Raw genomic sequence first — 27997 nt, 5'->3', positions numbered from 1 at the left:
CACAAGCAGTGAAGGGGGTCTGCAGGTGTCTGTCTTTCTCTCCCCCTCTCTGTCTTCCCCATGTCTCTCCATTTCTCTCTGTCCTATCCACGATGACATCAATAACAACTATAGCAATAAAACAACAAGGGCAACAAGAAGGAGTAAATAGATATTTTTTGAAAATTCCAAACTCATCCACCTTTTGAAGTTTACAAACAGCATCTAGGAGAGACCTTGATGCTGCTTCCCTATAACTATATGTTTCTGAGAGCTTTTGAATTCCCTGCCTCATGAGTCATTTCACCCTGTCTCTGCTTATCTGTGACACAGTGGTCTGTTTCTGAGTACATGTCTATCTGACCACGTGCTTTTAAAGCCACTTTTAGGACCAAAATTACATGTTTCTCTCTGTATTTTGTGGTAAGAATATTTGTGTTTTCCTTTTTGTCCTTCATCAGGAGAATTTCAGTCATCATTTATCACCATGCAGCTCTTATCCTTAGGGATGGAGAACCTACAGGATTGATAAGGTTAGGTGTCTTGTTTATGAGAGAAGGGTGATCAGTGTAAGAAAGAACTAACTCAATGTTTGAATAAAACACTACTCTGAGTGGCTTCCAGATCCCTACTGATAACTTGTCAATTGTATTAGCTGTTGAATTTGCTTTTGGATTAACAAATAATTTTCTATCTGATGATTTTCCCTGTGCTATCTGCACTTAATGGTTTCCCTGTGAATAGTGTACTTATTGATTTCAGCGACAGATATCTAGCCTGATGAATACATACAGGGATATCAAAGTCTTAAGGTTAGAACTATTTTAAAAGTTGCATGGCAACATCTGTTGCAAATCTGGTTTGGAGGTCTTGGAGTCTGGATTATTGGAGGATTTTGTGGAGAGACAGTAGGTATATTAAAGATGTAATTTTGGGGGGCTGGCAAAGTGCAGTTAAGGACCTGGATTCAAGCTCCCAGTTTCCACCTTCAGGAAGAAAGCAGTGAGGCAGGTGTCCTTCTGTCTCTTCCTTCTTCTCTATCCACCTTCCCTCTCAGTTTGTCTCTGTCTTATCAAATAAAATAAATAAAGTTAAAACAATCTTTGAAAAAGATTTAATTGTTTAACTCTTTGGGGAACTGAAGGTAGACATTATCTATTCATTTAACATAATATATTCTAGCTCTTGCTCCTAAATTATCTTTAATAAAACATTTTAGTTCATGTTTTACTGATATGTTGTCTTATTCTTGGCCATCTGCTTTTGAGTATTTGGGTTTGTTTTTTTTTTGTCTTATTAATGACTAGGCTTGAAATTAGCTAAATTTGTATTTTCTGGCTGGACTCATATATTCAGTGGGTGAAATACAAGTCATGATTGACAGAGCAATATATGATCCGTGCCATGAAGGGGTTATTTTAGGTCCCTTTCTAAGCATTATATTAAAGTTAAAGCAATTCTAGTATCTATATACATATATGTGGTCATGGTGGTTAAGTTTATATATAAATAAAAAACTTTAGCTAGGGGGTGGGGCGGTAGCGCAGGTGGAGCAAAGCGCAAGGACCTGCGGAAGTATTCTGGTTCAAGTCCCCAGCTCCCCACCTTCAGGGAGTCACTTCACAGCTGTGAAGCAGGTCTGGAGGTGTCTATCTTTCTCCCTCCCTCTCTGTCTTCCCCTCCTCTCTCCATTTCTCTCTGTACTATCCAACAACAACGACATCAATAACAATAATAATAATAACCACAACGATGGTAAAACAACCAGAGTAACAAAAAGGGAAAGAATGGCCTCTAGGAGCAGTCGATTTGTGGTGCAGACACGGAGCACAGCAATAACCCTGGAGGCAAAAACAAAAACAAAACAAAAAAAACCCAACAAAACCTTGGCTGGTGGACCAGAATGGTACTTTCTCATATATTTCTCTCTCTCTCTCTCTCTCTCTCTCTTTCTCTCTCTCTCTGTGTGTGTGTGTGTTTAGGATTCCCAGGGAGTAATATATATAAAATGATATTGGTAAACTAAAAAAAAATAAAACCATATTCAATATAGTCTTTTCTTATATAAGCACACTATTTACAATTTCATCTTCCAGCCTTGAAAAGCCAGATGACTAACCACTACCATTCTTAACGCCTTGCTTGTGCTTCAGAGATGTTGGTGCACTGTTTCGGCACCATGGAGCTGCATGTAACTTGAAAATGCACTTTTTGATACATATCCTCACTACTCTCAAAACAAAACAACCATACTGACATATTGGGTGAGGGCATCACTGACAGAAAAGTACAATTATTATTTTTTCATGTTCTTCAGAAACTCTCACAAAAATCAACGAGGAAAAAAAATTATACCTAATTATTTCACATGCCCTTTGGAGAAGATTTTAAAACAAATAGGTTAACCCTTTAGCCAAAAGGCCATTTTTACTTTTCCAGGAAATTTTTTAAGCATAAAAGCTATAAAGAAGGCTTCACTTATTCTTGACTACTTTATTTTTATTTGAAAAAAAAATCATAAGATATTTTAGGAGGTATATTTAGGAAGTCATATTTTACATGGTTTTAATTATTTGTTTAAGAAACAAGAGAATCTAAAAAATTAGTTGCGAAACAGCCAGATCTGCTCTTAGTACTACTGAATTGTACACTTAAAATGGTTAAATTATAAGTGTTACATGTATTTTACCATACTTTTAAAAAATAAGATAAGATTTAATTGTATTCATTCCTAAGATGCTGAAGTAAAGTATGTAGACTTTAGGTTTAGCAACTATAGTGAAGGCATAAAATCTACAGGAGAATTTTTTTTTTAATTTCTTTATTGGGGAATTAATGTTTTACAGTCAACAGTAAATACGATAGTTTGTACATGCATAACATGTCTCAGTTTTCCATATAACAATACACCCCCCACTAGCTCCTCTGTCATCTTTTTTGGACCTGTATTCTCCCCCTCCCACCCACCCCAGAGTCTCCTACTTTGGTTCTTCTTCTAGCGTTTGCCCTTCTTCTGTAGCCAGTCAACAGCGTCAGGTTGAGCCTGATGTCTGCTTGTTGCTGGCTTTGAAAGTGACTGGGATCCATGTGGATTCAGTCGGCTAGGAAGGATTGTCAGTTTCCCCAATAAATGGGTACTCACGGGATGCACCACGAGAAGGTCGATCCAATGCATCCCTCCTACTTTGGTGCAATACACCAACTCCAGTTCAGGTTCTACTTGTGTTTTCTCTTCTGATCTTGTTTTTCAACTTCTGCCTGAGAGTGAGATCATCCCATATTCATCCTTCTGTTTCTGACTTATTTCACTTAACATGATTTCTTCAAGCTCCATCCAAGATGGGCTGAAAACCGTGAAGTCACCATTTTTAATAGCTGAGTAGTATTCCATTGTGTATATATAGCACAACTTGCTCAGCCACTCATTAGAGGGGAGTTTTGTATTTCAAGCCCAAACTAAGAGATGTGATATGGTTCTGACACATAGGATCGATCCAAGGAAGATGACAGAAAGACAACACCAGATGTCTTTTTTTTAGAAACTGGCCTGAATGTACATAGACACGGTGCCTAGAGATGTATCATTTAATTTGAAAAAATAATTGACATTATTTGAACTTTTTCTTTTGGATTTATTGCTTTCTTAGTGCAAGAACATACTCAGTTGAGATAAAAGAAACCTTAAACCTAGCCTGTAGGAGAGTGGTTGCTAGACAATTTAGGTTTATATACTATCAATTCCATAAAGAAAGCACAAAGTCAAAATTTCTGCTTTTAAAACATATTATACTAAAAAGTAGGCAAAGGATTTAAATAGACATTTCTCTGGGTGACCAGGTGGTGGCATACCTGGTTGAATGCACATATTACTTTGCTCAGTGACGGGTTTAAGCTCCCTTTCCCTATATGTGGGGTGGGGAGGGGGTGGGGGGGGAGCTCCATGAGTGGTAAAGCAGATCTTCAGTTACTTGCCTTTCTGTCTCTCCCTCCCTCAATTTCTCTCTGTCCTAGCAAATTTTTAAAAAAAGAAAGAGAGAAAGAAAGAAAGAGAGAAAGAAAGAAGAAAGAAAGAAAGAAAGAAAGAAAGAAAGAAAGAAAGAAAGAAAGAAAGAAGAGAGAAAGAAAAAAATAGCCACCTGAAGTCGTGGATGCTTAGTGCCCGCAGTGAGCCCCAGCAATAACCAATAACCCTGGTGACAATAAAAAAGAAATTAAAAAAAAAGAGAATGAAAGGAAAGAAAAAGGAGATTTATCTGAAGAAGATACGGTCAATATGCACAGTATAGAATGCTGAGGGAGTCAGAAGGTAGCGCAGCGGATTAAGCACAGGTGGCGCAAAGTGCAAGGACCTGCGGGAGGATTCCGGTTCAAGTCCCCTGCTCCCCATCTGCAGGGAGTTGCTTCACAGGCGGTGAAGCAGGTCTGGAGGTGTCTGTCTTTCTCTCCCTCTCTCTGTCTTCCTCTCCTCTCTCCATTTCTCTCTGTCCTATCTAACAATGACGACATCAATAATAATAACTACAACAACAATAAAAAAAAACAAGGGCAACAAAAAGGAAAATAAATAAATATTAAAGAATGTTCAGTATCACTGTTGATCGGGACAGTGCAAATCAAAACCATAGTGTGAAGCCATTTCACTTTGCTAAGATGACTAAATTAAATTAAATTAAATTAAAATATAAGTAATAGCAAGTGTTAGCAAAGATGTGGAGAAACCTCATACATTGTTGCAGAGTTATAAAATAGTACAGACACTGGGAAAAAAATAGTTTTTCAAAAGTCAGACACAAACCTTCAATGAGAAACTTAGGGTTCAGAACTACCTTTGTGTGGTGTCTGAGCATGGAATTTTTCCATTTTAGCTGCTGAATCAATCATTTTACTCTATGATTCTAGGCATCTTATTTCCCTGCCTATAGGCCCTCACTGGCATTCTGTTTTAAGGGCCATAGAGTAATTACAATCAGTATCCCTATGAGTACCTCTCACAATTTTCAGACTGTTTTTCTTCCCAGGAACATTCATGTTCTCGTCCAATATGTGCTTCCCAATCACCCTTCATCTTCTGCCTGTGGAAACATTTTTCATAAACTGAATATAAAATTAATTAATTAATTAATTCTTGAGTGCTCTGCTGGTGTTTTTCATATAATTTTTAAGTTATCTTACTTTAGAAAGCAAATATCTTGCCTTAAATCCTCATTTCTTATGATAAAAAAATTATCCAAATATTGGTGGGATGACAAAAATCTCAGAGACTATCACAATCCTAAGAAATCATTAATTTACTTCATTTTTTATTTTATTTTTATTTATTTTAATTTCATTTTTATATTTCACTTTCATACCTAGTCCAGAAGTGAACACAGATTTTTAAACAGTCATAGTCAGAGCATACACACATTTCAACATTTTTGCTTCATTCACTTAAACTATACCACAGACTTGTTTTTGTGTTGCTAGTTTTCAAAAATATTTCAAAGCTATGATTATGCCTCCTATTCCATTTTGAGTTGCTGTGCCATAATTTCTTACTGAGCCCCTGTTGTGTGACTTTAAGTTTGCTGTGAATTTTTATTTGATTATGAAAATCACATGATCAGCTTTTGGCAAGAGAAGCATGTACTCTTGAGATGGTGATCTTCTTCCGCTTATTTTGGTTGAGAAAGTCTCTTATTTTTTTAATATAGAACTTAGGCAAAGACTGTGATAGAGGCCAACTTTGTCTTGGATTCCATCATAACACTTTTGTTCTTTTTATTTCTGCTTCTCTTCCTCTCAACACATTCTTTCCCACCACGGTACCTGTCATAGAAACACCCTTCCCCACCAGACACCGACGTACTGCTTCCTCTTTTGTATATTCCTCTATCTCCTCCAGACCCTCAATCTTTAGTGTTTTTGTTTGTTTGTTTGTTTTTTGTCATTGTCAGGGATTGCCACATTGGGTAATATGGTAGGAGTCAGACTCAAGCCTGGAGTATACATATGGCAAAGCAGTTGCACTATCCATGTGAGCTAGTTGTCTGGCCAGAGACTCAACCTTAAGCTATCAGATTCCCAATATATTTTCTGTGAGTTTGCACTGCATTACAGTTTTCTACTGTTTGCCATGTGGTGACCCAACAAAAGGTATCATTAAAGGTTGGCTTTTACTTACTTTATTTGGAGCTTTTATAGGTTTAAATGGTATGACAGTGAACCAGCAGACAAAATATCTGTATACATATGTAACTATATAATGCATGTAAGACCTAAAAGGAAGATGGAGCAAGTGAGTGGGTGAGGTTTACATTTTCTTTTAGATATAGATATATCTGTATATCTATATCTATTTATATCTAAATATATAGGTTTACAGTAAATGGTTTATAGTAATTATAGTTATTGATACATATGTGAGATTTCTCAGTTTACTGCAAAATACTCTTGCCCATACTAGGTCTCTTACATTGTTATTCAGCAGAACCTGAAAGTCACCCTGGCCTCTTGAGGCCTTTATTTTGGGGCAATACACCAAATCCAGTCCAAGTTCTACTTTGTGTTTCCCCTTACTGTTCTTCTCAGTTGTAGTCCGTGAGTGAGATCATACCATATTCATATTCATCCTTCTTTTTCTAGCTTATCTCACTTAACATAATCCATTCAAGCTTCATCTAAGATGAGTGAAGAAACTGAATTTATCATTCTTAATACTTGAGTAGTATTAATACTTGAGTAGTATTTCTTATGCTCCTCACAACTTTCTTAGCCACTCATCTGTTGTTGGACAACTAGGTTGCTTCCACATTTTGGCTATTACAAATTGTTCTGCTATGAACATAGGCATACACAGATCATTTTGGATGGGTGTGCTGGGTTTCTTAGGATATATCCCCAGGAGAGAAATTGCAGGGTTATAGGGAAGGTCCATTTCTAGTCTTCTCTGAGTTCTCCAGACTGCTCTCCACAGGGGTTGGGCCAACTTACAGTTCCACTAGCAGTGCAAGAAGGTTCCTTTTTCCCCACAACCTCCCCAGCATTTATTGCTGCTCTCTTTTCTGATATATGACATTCTCCCAGGGGTGAAATGGTATTTCATTGTTGTCTTTATTTGCATTTCTCTGACAATCAATGACTTGGAGCATTTTTTCATATGTCTATTGGTCTTTTGGATCTCTTCTGTGGTCAATATTCTGTTCACATTTTTTTCCTCTACTTTTGGATGGGTTTATTTTTGTTTTGAGTTTGGTAAGCTCTTTATATATCTTGTCTATTAGCATTTTGTTTGATGTATGACATGTAAAGATCTCTCATTCTGTAAGGAGTCTTTTTTTGATGGTTTCTTTTGCTGCACAGAAACTTTTCAATTTGAAGTCATATGAAGTTTGCATTTTCATCTTGCAGGTGGAATGGTTGGGGAAGGTTTTTCTGAGAAAGTGATATATGAGTAAAGACCTAGTGAAGTATAGGGCTGGAAGGGCCCTATGAAGAGTTGTGAAAAGAGTTTCAGACAAAGAGCTGCTAACTATTCCTTGGTGTGTGTGTGTGTGTGTGTGTGCATGTATATAGGCCTATGAGAAGCAGATGTAGAGGCACTGAACAAATTGTGGGTTATCAGATCATGTAGAGGCATATAAGCTATGTACATTTTATTTTTATTTTTTATTAGTGATGTAATAATGGTTGACTAAATTGTAGTATAAGAGGGGTATAATTCCTTACAGTTCCCACCACCAGCATTCCATATTCCCTTCCCTCCATTAGAAGTTTCTCTATTCTTCTTAGTATTGGGTATTAATCTCAACAATAAAGGAAGTTACAAAGCATTTGGAGAAAAGATTCCCTTTTTTGCAAACAGGAATCAACAGAGATCAGGGTGGCAGCTAGGGGAACTGATACGTAGCAAGAGATCATGATAACTTGGACTGGATGATAGTGTGGAAGTAGTGAAGAGTTTGCCTTATTTTGTTCATTCATCTATTCATTCATTCATTCATTCATTCATTTATAGAAGCCCAGAGCATCACTCTGACATCTGCAGTGTTGGATCTAAAACTCAGAACATCACACATTCAAGTCTTGACTTTATGGACTGTGCCACCTCCTGGACTGCTAGTTTGACTTATATTGAAAGTCAGGTTCAAAGGACTTGCCCACAAATTAGGTATAAGCAAGAAGTTAATAGGAATGGGAGAGGACTAGAAAGAAGGACCATGAGGAAAATTACATGTGAAATAGTTTTAGTAGGAGAGAACAGGTTTTGAGATCAGTTATAAACAGAGTGAGAATAATTTTGTTTTTCACCAGGCCCACCCCAGCTCACAACACATAGCCACTTAATCATCTGGGCTCCAACATTATTGGAATTCCAAACCCCTAAGGGTATCAAGTCTTTCTCAGCTACATGTGCTTTCCCTTCTGCTTAGACATTCTTTGCTTTTCCTCAGGTCTCTAATCTAAATCTTATCTCCCTGTTAAATTCTACTACCTTAAAGTTTGATGTCAGCTATATTTGTCAATTTTAAAATATATATTCCTTCCAGTACTTCTTTATTACTTTTTAATTTTAAAGTCTATGTGTTTCACTAGACTTTTAAAATATCAATCATCATGCATGCTTGGTTTATTATCAATCTCTTCATATATAGTGCTGGCACATGGCAGACACTTAGTCAATGTTTGTTGAATGAATAGATGACCACTATTAAGTTATTTCATTATACATGGTACATTACTGTTCCTTTACCTGTAATCATAGAGTGCTAAGAGTAATCATACATAATGATTTTCCTTTCTCAAAACCTACATTACTTGGTTATTTAATGACTCCACATGACTTTTGTGAACAAACATTGTTTTATTAGGTAATATGTAAAGAGGAACTGGACTGTGGTTGAATATGGAATGATTACTGAAACATTTGCAAAGAAAAGAAATTGTAAACTTTCTACCAAATACCTCCATACTTCCTGTTTCCTTGTCAAAAACTCTTGGATTTTCTGTGGACAACTCTTAACACTACCTGAAGTTATTGTACAATGATTTGACAAAACCTTTTACTTCCTACTTTCCATTTTACCAGGGAGAAGGAGGCTATACAGGAAGTATAGGGAGAAGTATATGTGTGTTTGTGCACACACATCTGTGTTTATGTATGAGAGGTGGGGCTAGAGGGGTTGGAATCTGACCTATTTTGGTGGCTCTTAAATGGTCTTTTGTCTCTAGCCTCATTCTGGAGATTATAAGAAATGCTATGTAAGGAGAGATTTAATTTACTGGGGAAGGATTGATAGCTAAGAAAAAATACTCTATGTATCTATATCTGACAATGGAGAGCTGTATGAAAAACATAATTAAATTAGATAATGATATTTTTTGTTTTGTTATCTTGAAGGCTAGAATCATGTTACAGAGAGATGCCTGTGTTTAGGAAACATTTATACTGGTTTTATGAGTCTGTAGTTGTATGATAGGCATATAGAGAGATTGATGAATTGTTGTATGTCAGTTGGGAAATTTCATGAAAAACACACTATTTTATATATAACATTGTGGGAGATATCTGCTAATCAAGTGTTTACTATACTCATTACAAATAATATTTACAATGCTAGGTTTGGGAAAGAGTGATGAGTAAGAGAAAAACTGTCTTCTTAGAAGTCATAAAGTCTTTTGTGCTTTTATCTCTATCTGTAATAGGAAGATAATATTACCTCAGATCCTTTGAGAGATGATTAAATGAATGTGAAAACACCAAATTTTAAGATACTATATCAACTATCTTAGCTTTCTGATCTATATACCAAATATAATTCTTTTGTAATTAAATGTTAATTATATCTAGTTCTGAAAATCTTCCATACTTACACAACTTTATTTATTTATTTGCCACCAGGGTTTTCACTGGGGCTCAGTGCAGGTGCATGAATCCACAGTTTCTGGTGGTCATTTTTCCTATTTTTACCTTCATTCTATTTTATTTGATAATATATAGAGAAATTGAGTGGGGGGAGGGGAGGCAGTGGTGATGAGAAAAGCAGACACCTGCAGACCTGTTTTTCTGCTCTTGAAGCATCCCCACTGCAGGTGGGTAGTGGGAGCTCAGACCTGGGTCCTTGTGCTTGGCAGAGTGTGTACTGAACTGAGTGCACCATCCCTTGGCACCCAAAATCTAATTTTTTATCCTCACTATCTAGGGTGCTAAAATTTACTTTCATTATAACCATACCAATATATATCTTTAGTTTGGATTGTAATTCATTATATTCGTTAGCTATCATTGTGCAACAAGTTACCTATTCCAAAATATAATTGGTATTACTAGCTCAGAGGTCCTGTGAATTCTGTCTCTTAGCTGGATTCTCTGGCTCAGAGTCTCTCCTAAGGCTGAACAAGAAATGGGACAAAGCTGTAGTCATCCTGAGCCTCCTCTAGGGGACAATTTACTTTCCTCTGATGCAACTGTTGCAGGTGTCAAAATTTCCATGCCCAAACTTATTTACATGGTGGTTGTCAGGCTAAGAGTAAGCAAGGACTGCCAACCAAAAGAAAATTAGAGAAATCAGTCTTTTTTTTTTTTTTTTTGTATTCAAATCTTATAAGTAACATCCTACATGTTTGCAAATTGTATTTATTAGAAGCAGATCACTATACTCAATAGTGCTTAAAAGGAGATTAAGAAGCCTAAGATTACTAGGGAGCATTTTAATACAACAGTAATTGCAAGCAATATTATGAGTTAATGTTGTGTCTACTACAGCAGTAATGTTAAGCTATTTGAAATGAAACAAAGATATGTTGTAAGCCCCACTATCCCCCCTAATATGCAGTAGTTAGAAGAGACAAGGGGAGATGTTGCTGAGACCTCTAGAGTTTTAATTGCAACCACAAAAGAACCCTGATTTATTCTTTTTCTTCTGGCACTGATTTATGCCTGAACATTCATAACTGCTCTAGTTTTTTGGAAAACATTTTAAAGGTACTTTATACATATTGGAAGCTACCAAATATTGAAGTAAATAAAATTCAGTTCTTCCTAAGCAAGTAAATTAAACTTTAAAATATGCTCATTTTAGTTTGCCATTTCATGGAATGGATAGCTTACTGTTCACTTTTTTAAAAAATTGTGTCAGGATTCTCTGTATATACTTTATTTTTTATTTTAATTTGATAAAGAGACAGAAAGGAAAGGATAGGAGAAGAAACACCATAGTTCAACTGTTCATGGAGCTTCTCTTGGTGCCATGCATTGTGCTCCTGGTGAGATATCTCCCAACCCTGAAGACTTTTGACTCACATCTGAAAAGTGCTCCAATAATTTTGAAGATAAAACAAAAATGAATATTTCAGGCAATGAAGAATTCTAGTTCTGTGGCAATAAGCTTTCCATGGACTGAAAAATAGAAAAAAAGACCACCCAGGTGGGGCTGGGTGGTAGCCCATCCAGTAAATACGTTACTATGAGCAAGGAACTAGGTTCAAGCCTCCAGTCCCTACCTTTAGGGGGGAAACTTTACAACAGTATTGCTTGTAAAGCAGTGTTGCAGGTATCTATATCTCCTTTTCCTCCTCTCAATTTCCCTCTGTCTCCATCAAAAAGAAAGAAGAAAGGAGCAGTGGACTGACTCATTTTGCAGATACTGAGCACAGATGATAACCCTGGTGGTAACAACAACAACAATGACAACATTGTGACCAGGAGGTAGAGGTTAAGGGGACATACTACAAGATGACTTTGGAGATGTGGAGTGGTAAGACAGGTTAGGGGTTATGGAGTTCAATCTAAATACAGTGGAGAACCACTGGAGGTTGGGATGGGTATGGGGTAAGGGGTATGTGATTGCCTTTTAAACAATTTTTAAAAAGATCTTAATAAGGGGAGTCAGGTGGTAGTGCAGCAGGTTAAGTGCACATGGCACGAAGCACAAGGACCGACGTAAGGATGCCCACCTGCAGAGGAGTCGCTTCACAGGCAGTGAAGCAGGTCTGCAGGTGTCTCTCTTTCTCTCTCCCCTCTGTCTTCCCCTCCTCTCTCCATTTCTCTCTGTCCTATCCAACAATGATGACATCAATAACAACAACAGTAACTATAACAAGAAAACAAGGGCAACAAAAGGGAATAAATAAATAAATATTTAAAATAAAAAGATTTAAATAACATTGGTTATTAGATAAAGCTGTATTTGAAAAGCCCTGATGTTTATAAGCTAAAAGCTATACTTGAACAAAGAAAAGACTAACACCAAAACTTTATAATAAGATTTATTTGTGCAATGTATTCTGTAGCAAGCAGAATAGTAATGCATTTCAATGAGCAAATAGCAAAGGCAATGTGACCAATGACATTGGAATGAAGTTCTCATATTATAAGGATTCCTAGTGTGACTAAAGTTTCATGTGACAGCCAACAAGAAATTCATTCAGAGAAAAAATTCACTTAGGAGTCTCTTTTGGCATATTCTGTGCATATTTTCTCAACAAAGCAGCAATCATTTCAGTTGTGTCATTCATTTATGGCTCTTACACACAGGTAGTCCTGTGGTTCTTTTCAGAGCCAGCAGACTCCCAGGAAACTTGGCAGTGTCATTTGAGATTTTAAAATGACAATATACTACTTAAAAATATTGGTCTTGATAACTATTCTTTTTTCTAAATTCTCCATGAAGCAGACTTTGTGAGAAAAACACCCCATGTCTTGTAGAGCAATGTCATCTAGCTATATTTCACACAGTGTTAGGGAGTATTTGTAGTTGTGCTCTGCATTTTTTTTTCCCCACTTAACATTATTTTGTGATAATTTCCCCATGGTCTTGGTTTACTTTTTGAAGACATAATTTTAGTGCCTGTATAATCTTTTACTTATCATAATTTGGTTAAGCCATTATGCTTATTACTGGAGATATATTCAGTATTGTCCTTGGTAAGAGATATTTATGTGATGAACATTTTAAGACATAGCCCTTATTCTCACCTTTTATTTTTCTAAAAAAATTTAAAAAGTGAATTTTGATATCTTTTACTAAATTGCTGTCCAGCACTATCCATGTTGAGTACTTTAAATCCCTACATTTGACCTCTAGTCAGACTTCAGTTATTGTCATTAAAAAAAAAAGAAATATTTGATAATTTACTGGGTCAAAATTGTTATATTTGTCTTTTTTTTTTTTTATTAAGGGAGATATTGAGTATCATTACCATTTATTTGTAGATAGTTTGTGAGCTGTCTTTTAGAGTAATCCTGTTTTGCCTATTGAAAATAACATTTTTTAAATTTAATTTCCTTTAAAAATTTTTGTAATAGTAGAGGGAGAGACAGAGAGAGCACTGAGAGCACAGTTCTGGCAAATGAAATGACAGGACTTAAACCTAGGGCCTCATGAGTGCAAATTCAGCTGAGCTATATCCCAGGGATGAATTTAAATTTTTTGAGACTTTCTGAGGTATGGCTATGGAGTAGCAGCAGACACATTTTGCTGTCCCCAGTCAACTAGGAATAGCAGTAAAAGTCACCTGAAAACTTAATAAAATATGACCAGGATTTCTTCAGAAACTCATCAAGCCACAGATGAGTACAGACATGTGTAGCTCATGGACAGAAAAGGGGTGAGGAAGAGATTCCCAGGACTAAAAGGCTGTATTTAGGGACATCCAGTACTAAACTGGAAGAGTGACAGCTGAGGTGCACCAGTTCCAGGTCTAAATCAAAGAAACAACTATATATTAAAAAAAAAAAAAAAAAAAAAAAGCTCTTTGCCTGCAGCTTCTTCTCCTGGTCGGATGCCTCTCGGTGGAGGTGCTCCAAGCATCCATCCATCCACCATGTCTACTTCTCCTGGGAACTGAACACGTGGGACCCTGCTAGCCAAGCACTACTCCACTTCAGGCTTATAGTCATGTTGGGGATTGAACTTGGAACCTCAGAGCCTCAGTGTAGCTAAATGTATCAAGGTTCCAAGTGAAATGGTCATATGCACATTTCTTCCTCCACTCAGGAAACCTGCATTTCCTTTTCAGGTGGACTACAGTCAGTGAAACGGAGTTCACCAAAGTTGCCACAGGGAATTGAATCTTGGAATCTAATGAAAGATGGAAAGAGATTAAAATTAGTGTAGCCTTAAGTGGTATAATTGTTTTTAGACCTTGGAGTTTCCTTGTAACTGGAAAAAAAAAAGACAAAAGAAAGTAAAAAATAAATAAATAAATAAATTTTAAAAAAAGGAAGAAGAAAGAAAAGAGAAAACCACCTAAGCCACAGGTGAGTACAGACACATGTGGCTTGTGGACGGAAAGGGGGTGATGGAGCTATTCCTACAACTAAAAGCCAGTGCTCAGGGATGGCTGGCACCATCGGAAGATTGGTGGCTGAGCTACACCGCTTCTAGGTCTAAGTTTAAGCAAGGAAGAACTGTAAAAAAAAAAAACCAAAACACTGTAACTTCACCAATGTACAACTATGACTTCTTGAGTTAATGTTGTTGCCCCACAGAGGATGGAACAGCAGCACAAGACCTCATCAGGGACAATGACCCAGCCTGGTGACTCAAGAAGATAACATCTCCCCTCCCCCATCAAGATATATAAACAAGAAAATAGAACACCTTAACCACAGTGCCTCCTGCTAGTACAACAACAAAAGAATACTAAATGCGGAAACTGAGGAATACACAGACAGCAATGGTAGAAAACACAAATGACCAAACAGATGCAGATGTAGTAAAAATGACAGAGATAGCGTTCAGAAAATTAACTATGAAGTTGCTTCAAGAAGTAAAGGTTCAAGAACTCAGTGATCATTTTACAAAAGAATGAAAGAGTACGGGGGCAGGGTGGGGGGGGAGAATACAGACAGAATTGCAGTGTCCTGTAGGATCCTTTGAATGCAGTTCATGTTGAAGCAAGAACCCTCGGAAATAGACTTAACTAGGTGGAGGAGAAAACATCAACACTAGAAGACATAACCACCACACTGTGAATTTAAAACGTTTGGAGGGGAAAGATTAAGGAAAAATGAATACTTCTCAGTGAAATAGCAGACTGTCAGAATGATGAACATCAGAGTTATTGGGATCCCTGAGGAAGAGGAGGGGGTGAGAGGAGTACAGAACATATTCAAAGAAATTTTAACAGAAAAGTCTTCCATACCTGAGCAACATTCAAAATATAGAAACCCACTAATGTGAATGCACACTTAAATTTTTAAAAATTTCTTTATTGGGGAATTAATGTTTTACATTTGACAGTAGATATATAGTTTGTACATGCATAACATTTCCCAGTTTTCCATATAACAATACAACCCCCACTAGGTCCTCTGTCATCCTTTTTGGACCTCTATTCTCCCCCACACCCACCCCAGAGTCTTTTACTTTACACCTAAATTTGTGAATCCAAAATGACACACACCAAGATACATTATTGTAAAGCTATCCAAAGTTAGGGACAAGGAAAAAAAAATGCAGGCCTCCAGGTAAAGGAAAACAGTCACATACAATGGCAGAACTATCAGGCTTTTATTAGATTTCTCATCACAAACCCTAGCGGCAAGGAGGGAGTGCAATGGCACATTCACAGAATTAAAAGATAAGAATTGCTGGCCATGAATTCTATATCCTGCTAAATTATCCTTCAAAATATGAGGGAGAAATAAAGACCTTTTCAAGCATTCAGAAACTGAAGGAATTTTCTACAATTGCCTTGGAAGAATTACTGAGAGGAATCCCACATTAAAAAAAGAAGCAAATGAATTCCAACTTTAAATGAGATGATCAGTATTAGAATAAAGCCAGGAACACACCAACGGGGAAGACTAGACAGTGGAAAGGTGAGAACAAAATAGAACAGCATGGTCCAATGTCTGTGAATCATGGCCAACTTTAAAAAGATTCTTGTGAATATTATAAGTTATAACCACATGATAATCACAAAACAAAATATAGCACAAAGACAAATAGGAAACATATATACAGTAGGGAAGACTATTATAGAAAATTATCCACATAAAACAACAAATAGGAAAAGAGTCAACAAGAACATAAAGCAATTTCAAAACAAAAACCAGAATAGTTATAAGCAGACCACATTTATCAATAATCACCTTAAGTGTGAATGGTTTAAATTCACCACCAACTTATTTATTTATTGACTTATTTGTTTATTTTTAGTATTAGAAATATATGCATCTGTTTGCTTCAAGATTTAGAAACACAAGTACATTTATATGCTTCAGTAGAAAATGGTTTGAAATATGCTTTGATTCTTTCTATTGTGGTTTGTATATGAGTCTATAAACTTGTAAACTTTAGTTTTAGAAATAGTCACTTATGCATGTCCAATCTGCTAATTTTCATTGTATTTTCTTCCTATTTTCCTCTTCTTTGCATTGTAATAACAATTTTTAGAGGTACCAGACTTCTACTTATCTCACTTGATTCAAGTATACTTTTAGGTGGCAGTCTGCCAAGGAAACCACAGTCTCCTGTGATAACTGAAGGGAGTCTATAGCACTAGTTGAAAGGCATAGACAGCTTTTTGTTTATGCTGTGTAAAGATTGAACTTCCCTATGCCAGTTAGAATGAGTAGGCTTAGTTAGGAGGATTGTGGGCTCAGGAATTCCAGGTATCTGCCTGTGGCCAAAGGCAACTTGTTCATCTGAACTCCATCTCTGCTGCCTCATTTTATAGTGGAGATAATAGTACCTTAAAGGTATGCTCTAATTAATTATTCTTAGGGATTCTGAAAATGTAACTACTAATTACCATAACCATAAGGTCATTAATTCCTTCATTCCTTTTATAGAATTTTAATTGAATGCCAAAATTCAACACTTAGAGTTATTTGTGCAGACATTTTTGCCTGTTAACTTCACAGTTTATGTTTAGTTTTCCTTATGCTAAGAGAATGTTTTAAGATACAGGCATTTAAAAGTCTGCTATAAATATCTCAAAATTGTGGAGTCCCTTGAAGAAGAAATGCCAAAAAAGTTACAGGATATTTTTTAAATCTGCAAAGTTCACTAAATTTCATAGTAAAATAGCTAAATATTTGAAATCTGATCTTTAAACTTTGATATTATTTTTACTTCAATATAAACAATAAAACCTGATCACTGGTGAATCACTGTATTTAAGATTATTACAGTTTACCTAGGTATCCTGTAAGAAAGTTATATGGGCATAAATAACAACTGACATGAATAGCAGCCCTGGCTTCCATTATGTGATTTTTAAACTGAAATTGTGTGTTCCTTATTGAGAAGCTTTATATCACTTCTGTAACTTCATAAATATTAGTGTGGCTCTAAGTTAGAAATAGCAATACATTTACTTAGTAATTATTCTTTCTTTGGCAACATTATTTAATTTACTGTGTGGACATCATTTTTTCCTAATTAGATAATAAGTGCCTTATAAGTAGGGCCATTATGTTATTATTATTATTATTATTATTGACTTAATAATGATCAATAAGAACATAGGATAAAAGGGGTACAATTCTATATAATTCTCACAACCATAGTTTTGTATCCCATCCCCTCCATTGGAAGGTTCCCTATTCTTTCTCCCTATGGGAGCATGGACCAAAGATCTTTATAGGGGACAGAAAGTGAAAGGTCTAGCTTCTGTAATTGCTTCTCTGCTGGACATGGGCGTTGACAGGTCTATCCATACTCCCACCTGTTTCTATCTTTCCCGAGTGAGGCAGAGATCTGGAAAGGTGGGGCTCCAGGGTACAGGTTCTCTGCCCAGGGAAGTTAGGTTGGCGTTACAGTAGCATCTGCAACTTGGTGACTGAAAAACCATTGAGATATAAAGCAGAACAAATTACTTAATAATATGGAATCTTGAGGCAAGGATGGAGAAGATAAGATTTGTGGTCTCCATTTTGGAAAAAGCTAGAAGGTCTATTTTGGGTATGCTTCAAGGGTCCATGACTTTACTAATTTTTGCCCGAGTCTGACAGCTAATATACAGGTGAGCTAAAGGTATTGTCTGGGGAGATGGTTTCACAATTGAAAATAGGACTAGAAAACTGGATCAGGGCAGAGAGTAGCTCCCAAATAAGGGAAAAGTATATATTGTTAACTGTAAACCTCATCGGTTTGATCTGGGGCCCATATTCAGCAGAGGAGCCTGTGTAAACTCTGCATCCCTTTAGGTTTGAGCTCACGTTCTGTGGTCAAGGCTAGGAACATTCTAGGCTTCACTTTTTCAGGACCAGTCTTCCTCAAGTGGCAGAGTATATTGACCCAACCTCCCTTCAGAGAAAGGGGCAGGCAGTTCTTACCAATGCTGATCCACCTTGAGGGAAAGTTCTCATAGAGGCTCACAAGAGAGTCCACTATACTGTTATTGATGGAGATGAGCAGTGACAGTGGAGAGAGGGATCTGGTAGATCTAAGAGTCAATAATACTTAATCCCTGCATGTTGCCTCAGTTTCCTGATTTATAAATGAGGGGGAAAATGATACCTTCTGTAATTTACAAGGCTGTTGTCAAATTCAAGAAAAAGGGAACTTTGTAGGAGGCAGTGGATAGTTAACAACCTTGTATGGGCTAGTAAAGTGCAATGCCATTTTGTAAGGTTGTTTTATTTACAGAAATATTGTTATCAGGGAGTCAGGCGATAGCACAGTGGGTTAAGCTCACATGGTGCAAAGCACAAGGATCAGCGTAAGGATGTCGGTTCAAGCTACCAGCTCTCCACCTGCAAAGGAGTCCCTTCACAGGAGGTGAAGCAGGTCTACAGGTGTCTTTCTCTCCCGCTCTCTGTCTTCCCCTCCCCTCTCCATTTCTCTCTGTCCTATATAACAACGACAACATCAATAACAACAGGGAGTTGGGCAGTAGAGCAGCGGCTTAAGTGCACATGGCGCAAAGCTCAAGGACAGGCATAAGGATCCGGGTTGGAGCTCCCCACCTGCAGGGGAGTGCTTCACAAGTGGTGAAGCAGGTCTGCAGGTGTCTGTCTTTCTGTCCCTCTCTCTGTCTTCCCCTCCTTTCTCCATTTCTCTCTGTCCTATCCAACAATGTCCTATCCATCAATAATAACTACAACAATAAAACAACAAGGACAACAAAAGGGAATAAATAAATAAATATAAAAAATTTAAAAATAACAATAACAATAATAACTACAATAACAATAAAAAACAATAAGGGCAACAAAAGGGAAAACAAATAAAAAAAAAAGCAAAGAAAAAAAGAGAAATATTGTAACCAGTGGAAATGTGTCTTTTCCCTCTATCTTTGCCAAGAAAATTTTGCATATGGATCAGAACTGAGAGTTGACTAAGCAGAGTTACTATCTGACATTTCCAATTCCTGTAGCCTTTAGCTTCTGTTGGAATGTAATTAATATAAAAGACGGTGAGATAGCCAGCATGTAAAAGTATCAGTCGCATCACCTGCATCAGGAGAAAATATTCATTTATTTTCTTTGCAAGAGGCAAGTCTTAGTGGTAGAGTCAATTTATTTCTGAACCAATCTCATTTACCTGAATGAGGAGCACATGTTTATTTTCAGGGTAAGTGGTAAGGTTGTATAATTCTCATGTGACAGATGAACCAAACACTCAGTTGTAAATTACATTTGGCTGGAAGAAGAGGCTGTGGTATAAAACCACATTTCTGCTTTTGCTCACTTACTCTGCTTAGACTGAGACTAGAAGCTGGAAGATGGTCACTCTTGAATTTACCTAGAAAATGGGAAAAAAAAATTCTTTAGAGAAACCAGGAAGGGGGTGAGTAATGCCTCTCATATTTTATTTATATTTTTAAAAGGGATTTGAGAATGTGAATTGAGTCCAGCATTTCTTGAGCCAGAAGATCGAGAGTGTCGCAGAACATGCCAGAGTGGATTGTGGCATCATGGTTTATTTTCAGAGGCCCTTTGGATAACACAACTGAGCAATTCCTTTTGTTTTATATTAAAGTTGCCCTTCATCAGTTACATTAATGTGTCACAAAGTGAGGATTTTTTTTTTTTTTGGTTGTTGTTGTTGTTTCTGTGAACCTTCAGTCTCATAAAAATTGAATGCGAGTTTGCCTGTAACTTGATATGCCCTCTCGAGTGAAAATCAATGCTTTTTGCCTTTGCTTCACAGGCTGCAGAGGACTTGTTATATAGCCCGTGTCCATTGTGTGCATTTTATAGATGGCCTTTCTTCATCTTTGCTTTCTAAAGTTTCTGAAACATGGCTGAGACCTTAGTCCTACTACAAACAATCTGATTGCTTATATTTGACCTCCTCGTGTATTTGCTAGAAAACACCAGTTTTTTCTTCGTTTGTTTGTTTGTTTTGTTTTTGCTTCTCCCCCTGTGTTTTCCTTGGGGAGCAGGCAGAGAATGGGACCAGTTCATTACTTGTTTATATTTTATTTCTTTGTTGGAGATAGTATGAACATCAGAAGAAGATGGATTTTTGGAGAGCTAGCAACATTTGAAACAATTTAGTTCTTTTCCATATGTGTTTTGAGACTGCTTGATAGTGTATGCTTAGATTAAGTTATTTATTTATTTATTTTGGCCAGTCAAGTAGGACTTTCATGACAGTTTTCTTACTAATTTTTTTCAGAGAATAATCAGATGTGATGTTGGAGGATTAGGGTTTTTTTTTTAAAATTTATTTATTCCCTTTTGTTGTCCTTGTTTTATTGCTGTAGTTATTACTGTTGTAATTAATGTTGTCATTATTGGATAGGACAGCGAGAAATGGAGAGAGGAGGGGAAGACAGAGGGGGGAAGAGAAAGACACCTGCAGACCTGCTTCATTGCTTGTGAAGCGACTCCCTGCAGGTGGGGAGCCAGTCCTTGTACTTCGTGCCACATGCGCTTAACCTGCCACGCTACTTGAGGATTAGGTTTTAAATTAGAAGAAAGTTGCTGAGATTTTCTAAGATCCTACTTGATCTAATCATTGCTTCTCATAAATGGAGCCAGTTCACCCTTTCCCAGCATTTTACTGTAAGACTTGAAGATTTGTTACCAAGATGATGGGATTTGAAGGGAACAAATTTGTTTATTCTTATATGTAAAGTTCACAAAATAGAATTATGTACTTTGCTGTTGAGGTAATTCAATGTTTAGATCAAATGACAAATTATCTCTAATTGTCTTTTCTCCTGCTTTAAAAGATGAATGAAACCTTTGGTTTGGTGCTATCCAGGCATAGATATTTTCTACCCAGTGTTACTGATTTAACAGGACAGTAGTCCAAAAGGAGCTCATCTCTTACTCACAAGGTTCCACTTATGAGATGAGCAAAAAGGACTTCCCCAACCTGAAAGACATAGATGAGCATCTATTGAAGGGTGGGGTCAGAGACTTCTTAGTATGGGCTGTTCATGTAGAGAAAATAGATTAATAAAATAATTGATTATACAAGCCAAGCACTATGTCAGCACTTGACATCTTATAAAATTCAGTAGTCATTACTATCTATATTCTGATGATGAGACTGAACATTAAAACAATCTAAAGATTTTATTCAGAATCATGTAGCTATCAAGAGACAAAATTAACATTCACCCTGTCATTGGTATCTCTTTTTCTTGGGCTATGGATCATTACACACACTCTTGACAGGAAAGACTACCATTCGGGGGTTGGGCGGTGGCGCAGTGGGTTAAGCGCATGTGGCGCAAAGCGCAAGGACCGGCGTAAGGATCCCGGTTTGAGCCCCCGGCTCCCCACCTGCAGGGGAGTCGCTTCACAGGCGGTGAAGCAGGTCTGCAGGTGTCTATCTTTCTCTCCCCCACTCTGTCTTTCCCTCCTCTCTCCATTTCTCTCTGTCCTATCCAACAACGAATAGCGTCAACAAGGGCAATAATAATAACCACAACGAGGCTACAACAACAAGGGCAACAAAAGGGGGAAAAAATGGCCTCCAGGAGCGGTGGATTCATGGTGCAGGCACTGAGCCCAGCAATAACCCTGGAGGAAAAAAAAAAAAAAAAGACTACCATTCTACCTATTTCAGGTAAAGGCATTTGTAGGGTGAATATACCAATCACTCTATGGATGTTCCTTCCATCAGCTTCTGCCAATACAAGGTGATAGTTCATTTGTCACTAAATAGTTTGTGAAGTGCCTACAAAACCTTGACTTCAGTAACCATTGGTTTCAAGAAACACAGTAAAGTCACATTCAGTACATCTAACAATAAGATATTTAAGGAATAGTTGGCACTATAAGCTGGCTAAAAGAATTTGCAACTGCTATTATTAGTGATTATATTATTAATAACTATATTTAAAGCTATTCTGCTAATGACACATATTTTTCATAATCATTTCTTAAATAAAACCACTAAAATTATAAACATGCTTAGTAATCTTTGTATGATTATTTTTGAAATTATAGTCCTAAATCTGTTCTGGAACAGAAAAGAGAATAGGCATTTGTAAGATTAGAATCTGATACTGTTCAGGCTTAGAGTGAATTACCAAATGCTGGCATACTTCCATGTGTAATATTTTCAGTTATCCAAAAAGGCTTTTTTTGCAAGAACCATTTGTGGTTAGGATGCATTGTGATGCATCATTTATGCAGTGCCTTAAGTGTTTACTGCGTAAAGTATGCAAGAGACAAAGTGCAAGAATCCTGCCTAAATACCTTACTATCTACAGACATGTTTATTGTTATGCAGTAGAATTGTATCCAAGAGTAGATATTGTTTGGCTCATTCATTTCTTGAGAGCTGAAGTTCAAGGTTTCCATTAGTCTTTAGATAATAAGAATATTTGGATTAGTACTATCATTTCCAAAGGATATCCATACCAAATTGTATGTGTTATATGCCCCAAATAGACAGAAGGTGGGTTAGGTAGCAGAGTGTGGACTTTAAGCAAGATAGTGTTAAAGGTGGGTACCATGGGAGTGGATTGCTGAAGATGAAACAGAAATCATTAATTCCCAATTTTATATCATATAGGGCATCTTTGTTTTCCTTTAATATCTGAAAGACTTTTCAACTTTAACTAGTAATTATTCTAAAATTAAATGAGCTCACAATTGTTTACCATAAATTTTGAAACATGACAAGAATGGTTATACTGAAACAAGATATATCTAATCAAAAGAAAAAAAACTTGACATTTTATCTGACATATGAAAACCTTTTTTGTAAATACTAAATGTCTAAATATATGTTAAGTGTTTTGAAAGACTGAAAATAGAACTGATCTCAGTTATTAATTTCACAGATTGCCTAGGCATTCAGAGACTAGATTTAGCAGTTGCAATAAATTCCCTTCTCCTTGGAACATCCTATGATATGTGAACACAATTAAAACAAATAAAAATTGACCAGTTACCAATGCATTTCTAGCAGTATGTTTTGAAATCTAGGCTCTACATGTTTGGGGGCTAGAGAAGAAACAACTCTTGTTCTCTCATGAGAGAACTCTTGTTCTCTCATGCCTCAAGAGAAGGGGATGGTTGTAAAAATACTTTAGTGTACCTCACAATTTTCCTTCAGAAACAACCCAACATACCAAAGTTTACTTTTTCATTCTCAGCCATAAAGATCTACTTGTAATAAAAGAAAACAAAATCAAGATCCTTCATGCGATGTTTTCTCTACATTTGTGGTACTTAAGCTGCTTATTAGTGTAGTCTCCACTTTGCAGGTAGAATGGTCAGAAAAACTAACCTGACTATCAAAACTCTGTTGGGTTTCAACCAGTGGTGGGATTAAAATCTAACCTCCTCTGACATAATGTACAAGGTAATTAATAATATGACCCTAATCTAGATCTGTTTTCTACCTGTATATATGTTATAAACTCACAGCACTGGATACTTGATAATACCATGGACCTTTTATAAACCCTTGCCTTTGCAAATGTGATACTGCTAACTAAAATATTTTCTCTGCTATACCTTTGTTGGGTAAGTTCGTATAATAGTCAATTAAGAGTTTATATTTCTTGTTATGTACCAAGAGCTCAGTTAGTCCTTACAATGAGGTGGTTGACATTACCAGTCCCATTTTACAGAGGCAGAATTTTACACAGTGAGATTAAGAAAATTTTCCCAAATCACATAGCCAATACATGACAGAGTCAGGATTTGAATTTGCAAAGACTACCACTTTAGAACCTATCTATTTAATCACCAGGACACCAGACCTCTCTTTTGAAGCAGCACCTACAGAGGTGAAGGTGTTCCTAAATCCTTTCAATGGAGGTAACTCTTCAGTTCCTAGACTTCCCAGTGCTCTCAAAGGTGGAGCCGCAGAAAAGCGCAGGACTTGCAGGAAGGTTTTGAGTTGATCATAGGCATTGTTTATGCCAGAGTGATGTTCTGCTTCCCCCCTCTCTCTCTCTCTCATTAATATGCAACCTTATAAGAGAATTTAGCAAGTGCATAATCATTTATTTTCTTTCTGGGCTGTGTGAACTATAAGCAATTTGAGACTCACTCTTCTTTATGTGACCAAGTCTAGTAATATGTTTACCACCAAGTAAGCACTTAGTAGATATTTTTGAAAGAGTGAATTTAACAAACACATGAACTCTTATCTGTCTTTAGGTGAATCATGATCAGCTTTCCTTCTATGACATGCTTCTGGAATATCAGTTGAAAAATACTTCCTTCCAGTAGATTTTTACCTGTCTCAGGGGAGCAGAACATTCCTGCAAGATAACTTAGAGCTTGTAGTGGTTCTGTTCACGTGATAGTAAATCATTTCCAAATCTTGCAAAGATGCTTGTGAATTCTGCTGAGTATTCATGTAGCACTTGAGCCCGACAATGTTGATTTATTTAAGTATAGGTTTGGTGCTCTGCGAGAGCTCACCATCTGCTTAAGTTGTGTTTACTTTAAGTACCAGTCAGCGCTTTCCTGATGAGTTATAGAAAAATGGTAGTTCAACTTAATTTTTAAGTAAAGTCTGTTTAAGAGTAATTTGTTAATTACTAGTTGGTTGGTTTCGTTTCCTTAAATTAAGGGCTTCAGTTAATATCACATGCTTATTGCCAGCTTGTTGGGAGCTGCTACACTGGTGCATTCAGTTGCCTGAAATTTTGTAGTTTTCTCCTTCTATGCCAGCCCCTACCCTGGTTTTTAAATTCATCTTCAGCTAATTTTACAATCCTGGAAAGTAACTCAATGGCTTACCAGCTTTAAGATGGCAAGTTGGCAGCTTACTTTAATAACCACTTATAAAACCATTTAGGCAGAAATTGGCTATTAGATCTTCAGTATGATGGAGTTCAGAGAACGATTTGATCAAGACCGATTCCTCAAAACACAGGAAACTAGAATTAGCACCATTTAAAGTCAAGGTGTTTCATCAATTGCATACAAAATTTGATCCAAACCTTGCTGTGGAATGCATTGGAGTTTTGTGATATTTTGTCAAAAAAAGGAAGTATTTGGCAGTCAGTTTTTGGAAGGTCCAAGTAGACTGACCATGACTGTCAGGCAAGAGTATTAGCTGTAAGTTTGGGAGAATGTGGATATGTAATGGCTTTGTAAATGTTTTTGGTTTCAATAAAATCCCAAACGCATTTTATCAATGCACTTTTCCCCTAATTTTGGGCCCTTGTGTATTTCAAGGGGAATTTAGTCCACATGTTTTTGATTCATTTATACTTAACTCATCAAAATGTTGTTCTCTAAGAGTAACTTGATGTCCAAGAAGACTTCAGAACTTGATTAAATGCCTTCCAATGTTCTTTTCTCTCCTTTTTAAAAACAGAAAGCCATCTACATTTGGCAAGACCTAAATGTACACACACCAAAAGCTCACATTTAGTTGAAAGCTCCAGGCCTATAAAGCCATTAAATTGAGCCAAATGTATTCTCCAGCTCCCGATAATCTGTGAGCTCTCTTACTCAAAAGCACAGAATACTTTTTACTTTTTTGATAATCTCTGGTAGCTGTGCACATGGAAACTCTGAACAAAATTGTCTGTTATTCATCCCATCTCGGGGATCTCACTTAACTTTCTTTAGTTTTAGTTTTAGTTTTACCATCTATAAAGTTGAGCTAATATTTATCTTGCCTTTCTCTCTGAATTATTGAGTAGATTAAAAAAGATAATGCGAGAATACTTTGGAAAATACAATTAACTCCACAAATAGCATCATATATCATATTTAATACTATTGACTTTGAATCAAGTGAATATTACGTAACAGGTATTTTATACAGTTTGTATGATCTTGTTTAATCCTCATATTACTTCACAAAGTGTACAAATATTTTTTTGATTTTTGCATTTTGAAAAATAAAACTTCTTTGTGTAGTTGAACTAGAATATAAAACCAGCCCTTAATGTTTTTTTTCTTTTATTCTGTATTTTGAGAGAGAAGGAGAGAAAAGGGATAGTATATTTATGAAGTCCCCTTGGTGCTGCCTGGAGCTTTATGGTATTCTCAGCTAATGCAAGAGTTCATCAAGGGCCTCTTGCACGTGCTTTATCCACTGACAGGTGTATCCCAGTACACCTTTAGCAGTTTTAATCACTAAGTTGTTAGTATAAGGTTGAAGCCATATTAGTCACTATAATGTGACTCAGCATCACAATTTATTTTGAGTCATACTGAGTTCATATCATTAAGATGAGCTGCTCATTTTCTACTGCACAATCTTATTAAATAGAGTGAATTTATACATACAAATTTGCTATTCAAATAGATACACATAAAATAATCAGTGCATAAGACACTAATAGAAACTAATTTTAGTTGATTGCCTACGTTGGTTAAGACACTACAGAGCTCTTTATAGGCTTATCTCATTTAATCCTCACAGTTCTACCAGGTAAAGACTATTATTGTCAAGAACTATGGTAATCAGGAATCCTATCCTATTTGCAAACTAATTATCTAACCTACCAGCTTCTTTGGTATAGCAGAAGATATGAGGTATCTGGGTTAAAAAACAAAGTTATTAGTTACTGAAAGCAGCAGCAGTTCATCAGCACGTCACTTCATCTTGTTCTTCAAAATCTGAGAAATGTGATATGTATCACCAGGTTATGTATGAGGAAGTTCAAGTAGAAATATTACTCTGTTTTTAATACTGTGATAATCAGTCTTGCCTGATCTTTGCTCCCACAGCAAACATTGTCTTTATTATGCAGAATAGCAAGCAAACCTGTCCAGTAAGTGTCTAAGACTGTTCATTGTACAAACATGTTTGGAAAGCTTCTGATCAATGGCCATCAGTTTCTAAGTGCTCTTGTGCCAAAGACACACACAGTATCAAATAATTCATGGAGACAGGTCTCCCAACAGTCATCACTCTTATTTTACAGATAAAGAATTTGGACTTCTCCCAGAAAAAGAGAGAGAGAGGGAGAAAAGGAGAGATATTTGAATATAATAATAGGGTTATGAGTGGCTTGGAGAGGAAGGGAGGATTGGACCTGGAAGAAAAAGGGGGGATTAGCAATAAAATCTATCTAAGCATTAAAGGGGGAGGGGCAATTGTGTACAAATGTAGACAGATATTTGTAGAATTGACAGATATTTCATGTCTGCAACCTTGGGAGAACTGTGGTGGTTTGCAATGGAGGGATTGGGATTCAGAAATTTGGTGGCAGGAACAGTGGGAAGTTATACCCCTGATGACATGTGACTTTGTAAATCAGTGTTGAATTGCTAATAAAAATTTTTAAAAAAAGAATCTGGGCTTCATTTATTTCAGAAGTATTGAATACTTATATGTATTAAGGACACAGAGCTAAAAAGTTGAAGGAAATCAGTATAGGCTTTATGTTTATTTAAGCCACTAACTTTCCCTTCACCTATCCATCATGTTGTCACTCAGCTCGAATGAATTCCAGGTAACCAAAGTAAGAGTTGTCTGAGGTGTGGGAAGGACAGGAAGAGAAAGAAAGAACCAGACATCATTCTGGCACATGTGCTACCGGGGATCGAACTCAGGACCTCATGCTTGAGAATCCAAAGCTTTATCACTGTGCCACCTCCTGGACCATGGAAAATATTGTTTTCTAACCTGGGAATCATTTGTTCTGTGTACAAAATTGAGAATTTTTTTTGTCTGTTTGTTTTGTCTGA

General features: G+C 36.6%; 1 protein-coding gene across 5 annotated transcripts in view; it reads left to right on the top strand.

The window, feature by feature from the left end:
* The window catches only part of CREB5 (cAMP responsive element binding protein 5), a 502318-nt gene that overhangs the window by 7738 nt on the left and 466583 nt on the right, over positions 1-27997 (top strand). The window lies entirely within an intron of this gene.

This window comes from Erinaceus europaeus, chromosome 8 (genome assembly GCF_950295315.1).
Source record: "Erinaceus europaeus chromosome 8, mEriEur2.1, whole genome shotgun sequence".
Taxonomy (NCBI): domain Eukaryota; kingdom Metazoa; phylum Chordata; class Mammalia; order Eulipotyphla; family Erinaceidae; genus Erinaceus; species Erinaceus europaeus.
This window is presented reverse-complemented; position numbering and strand designations above follow the sequence as displayed.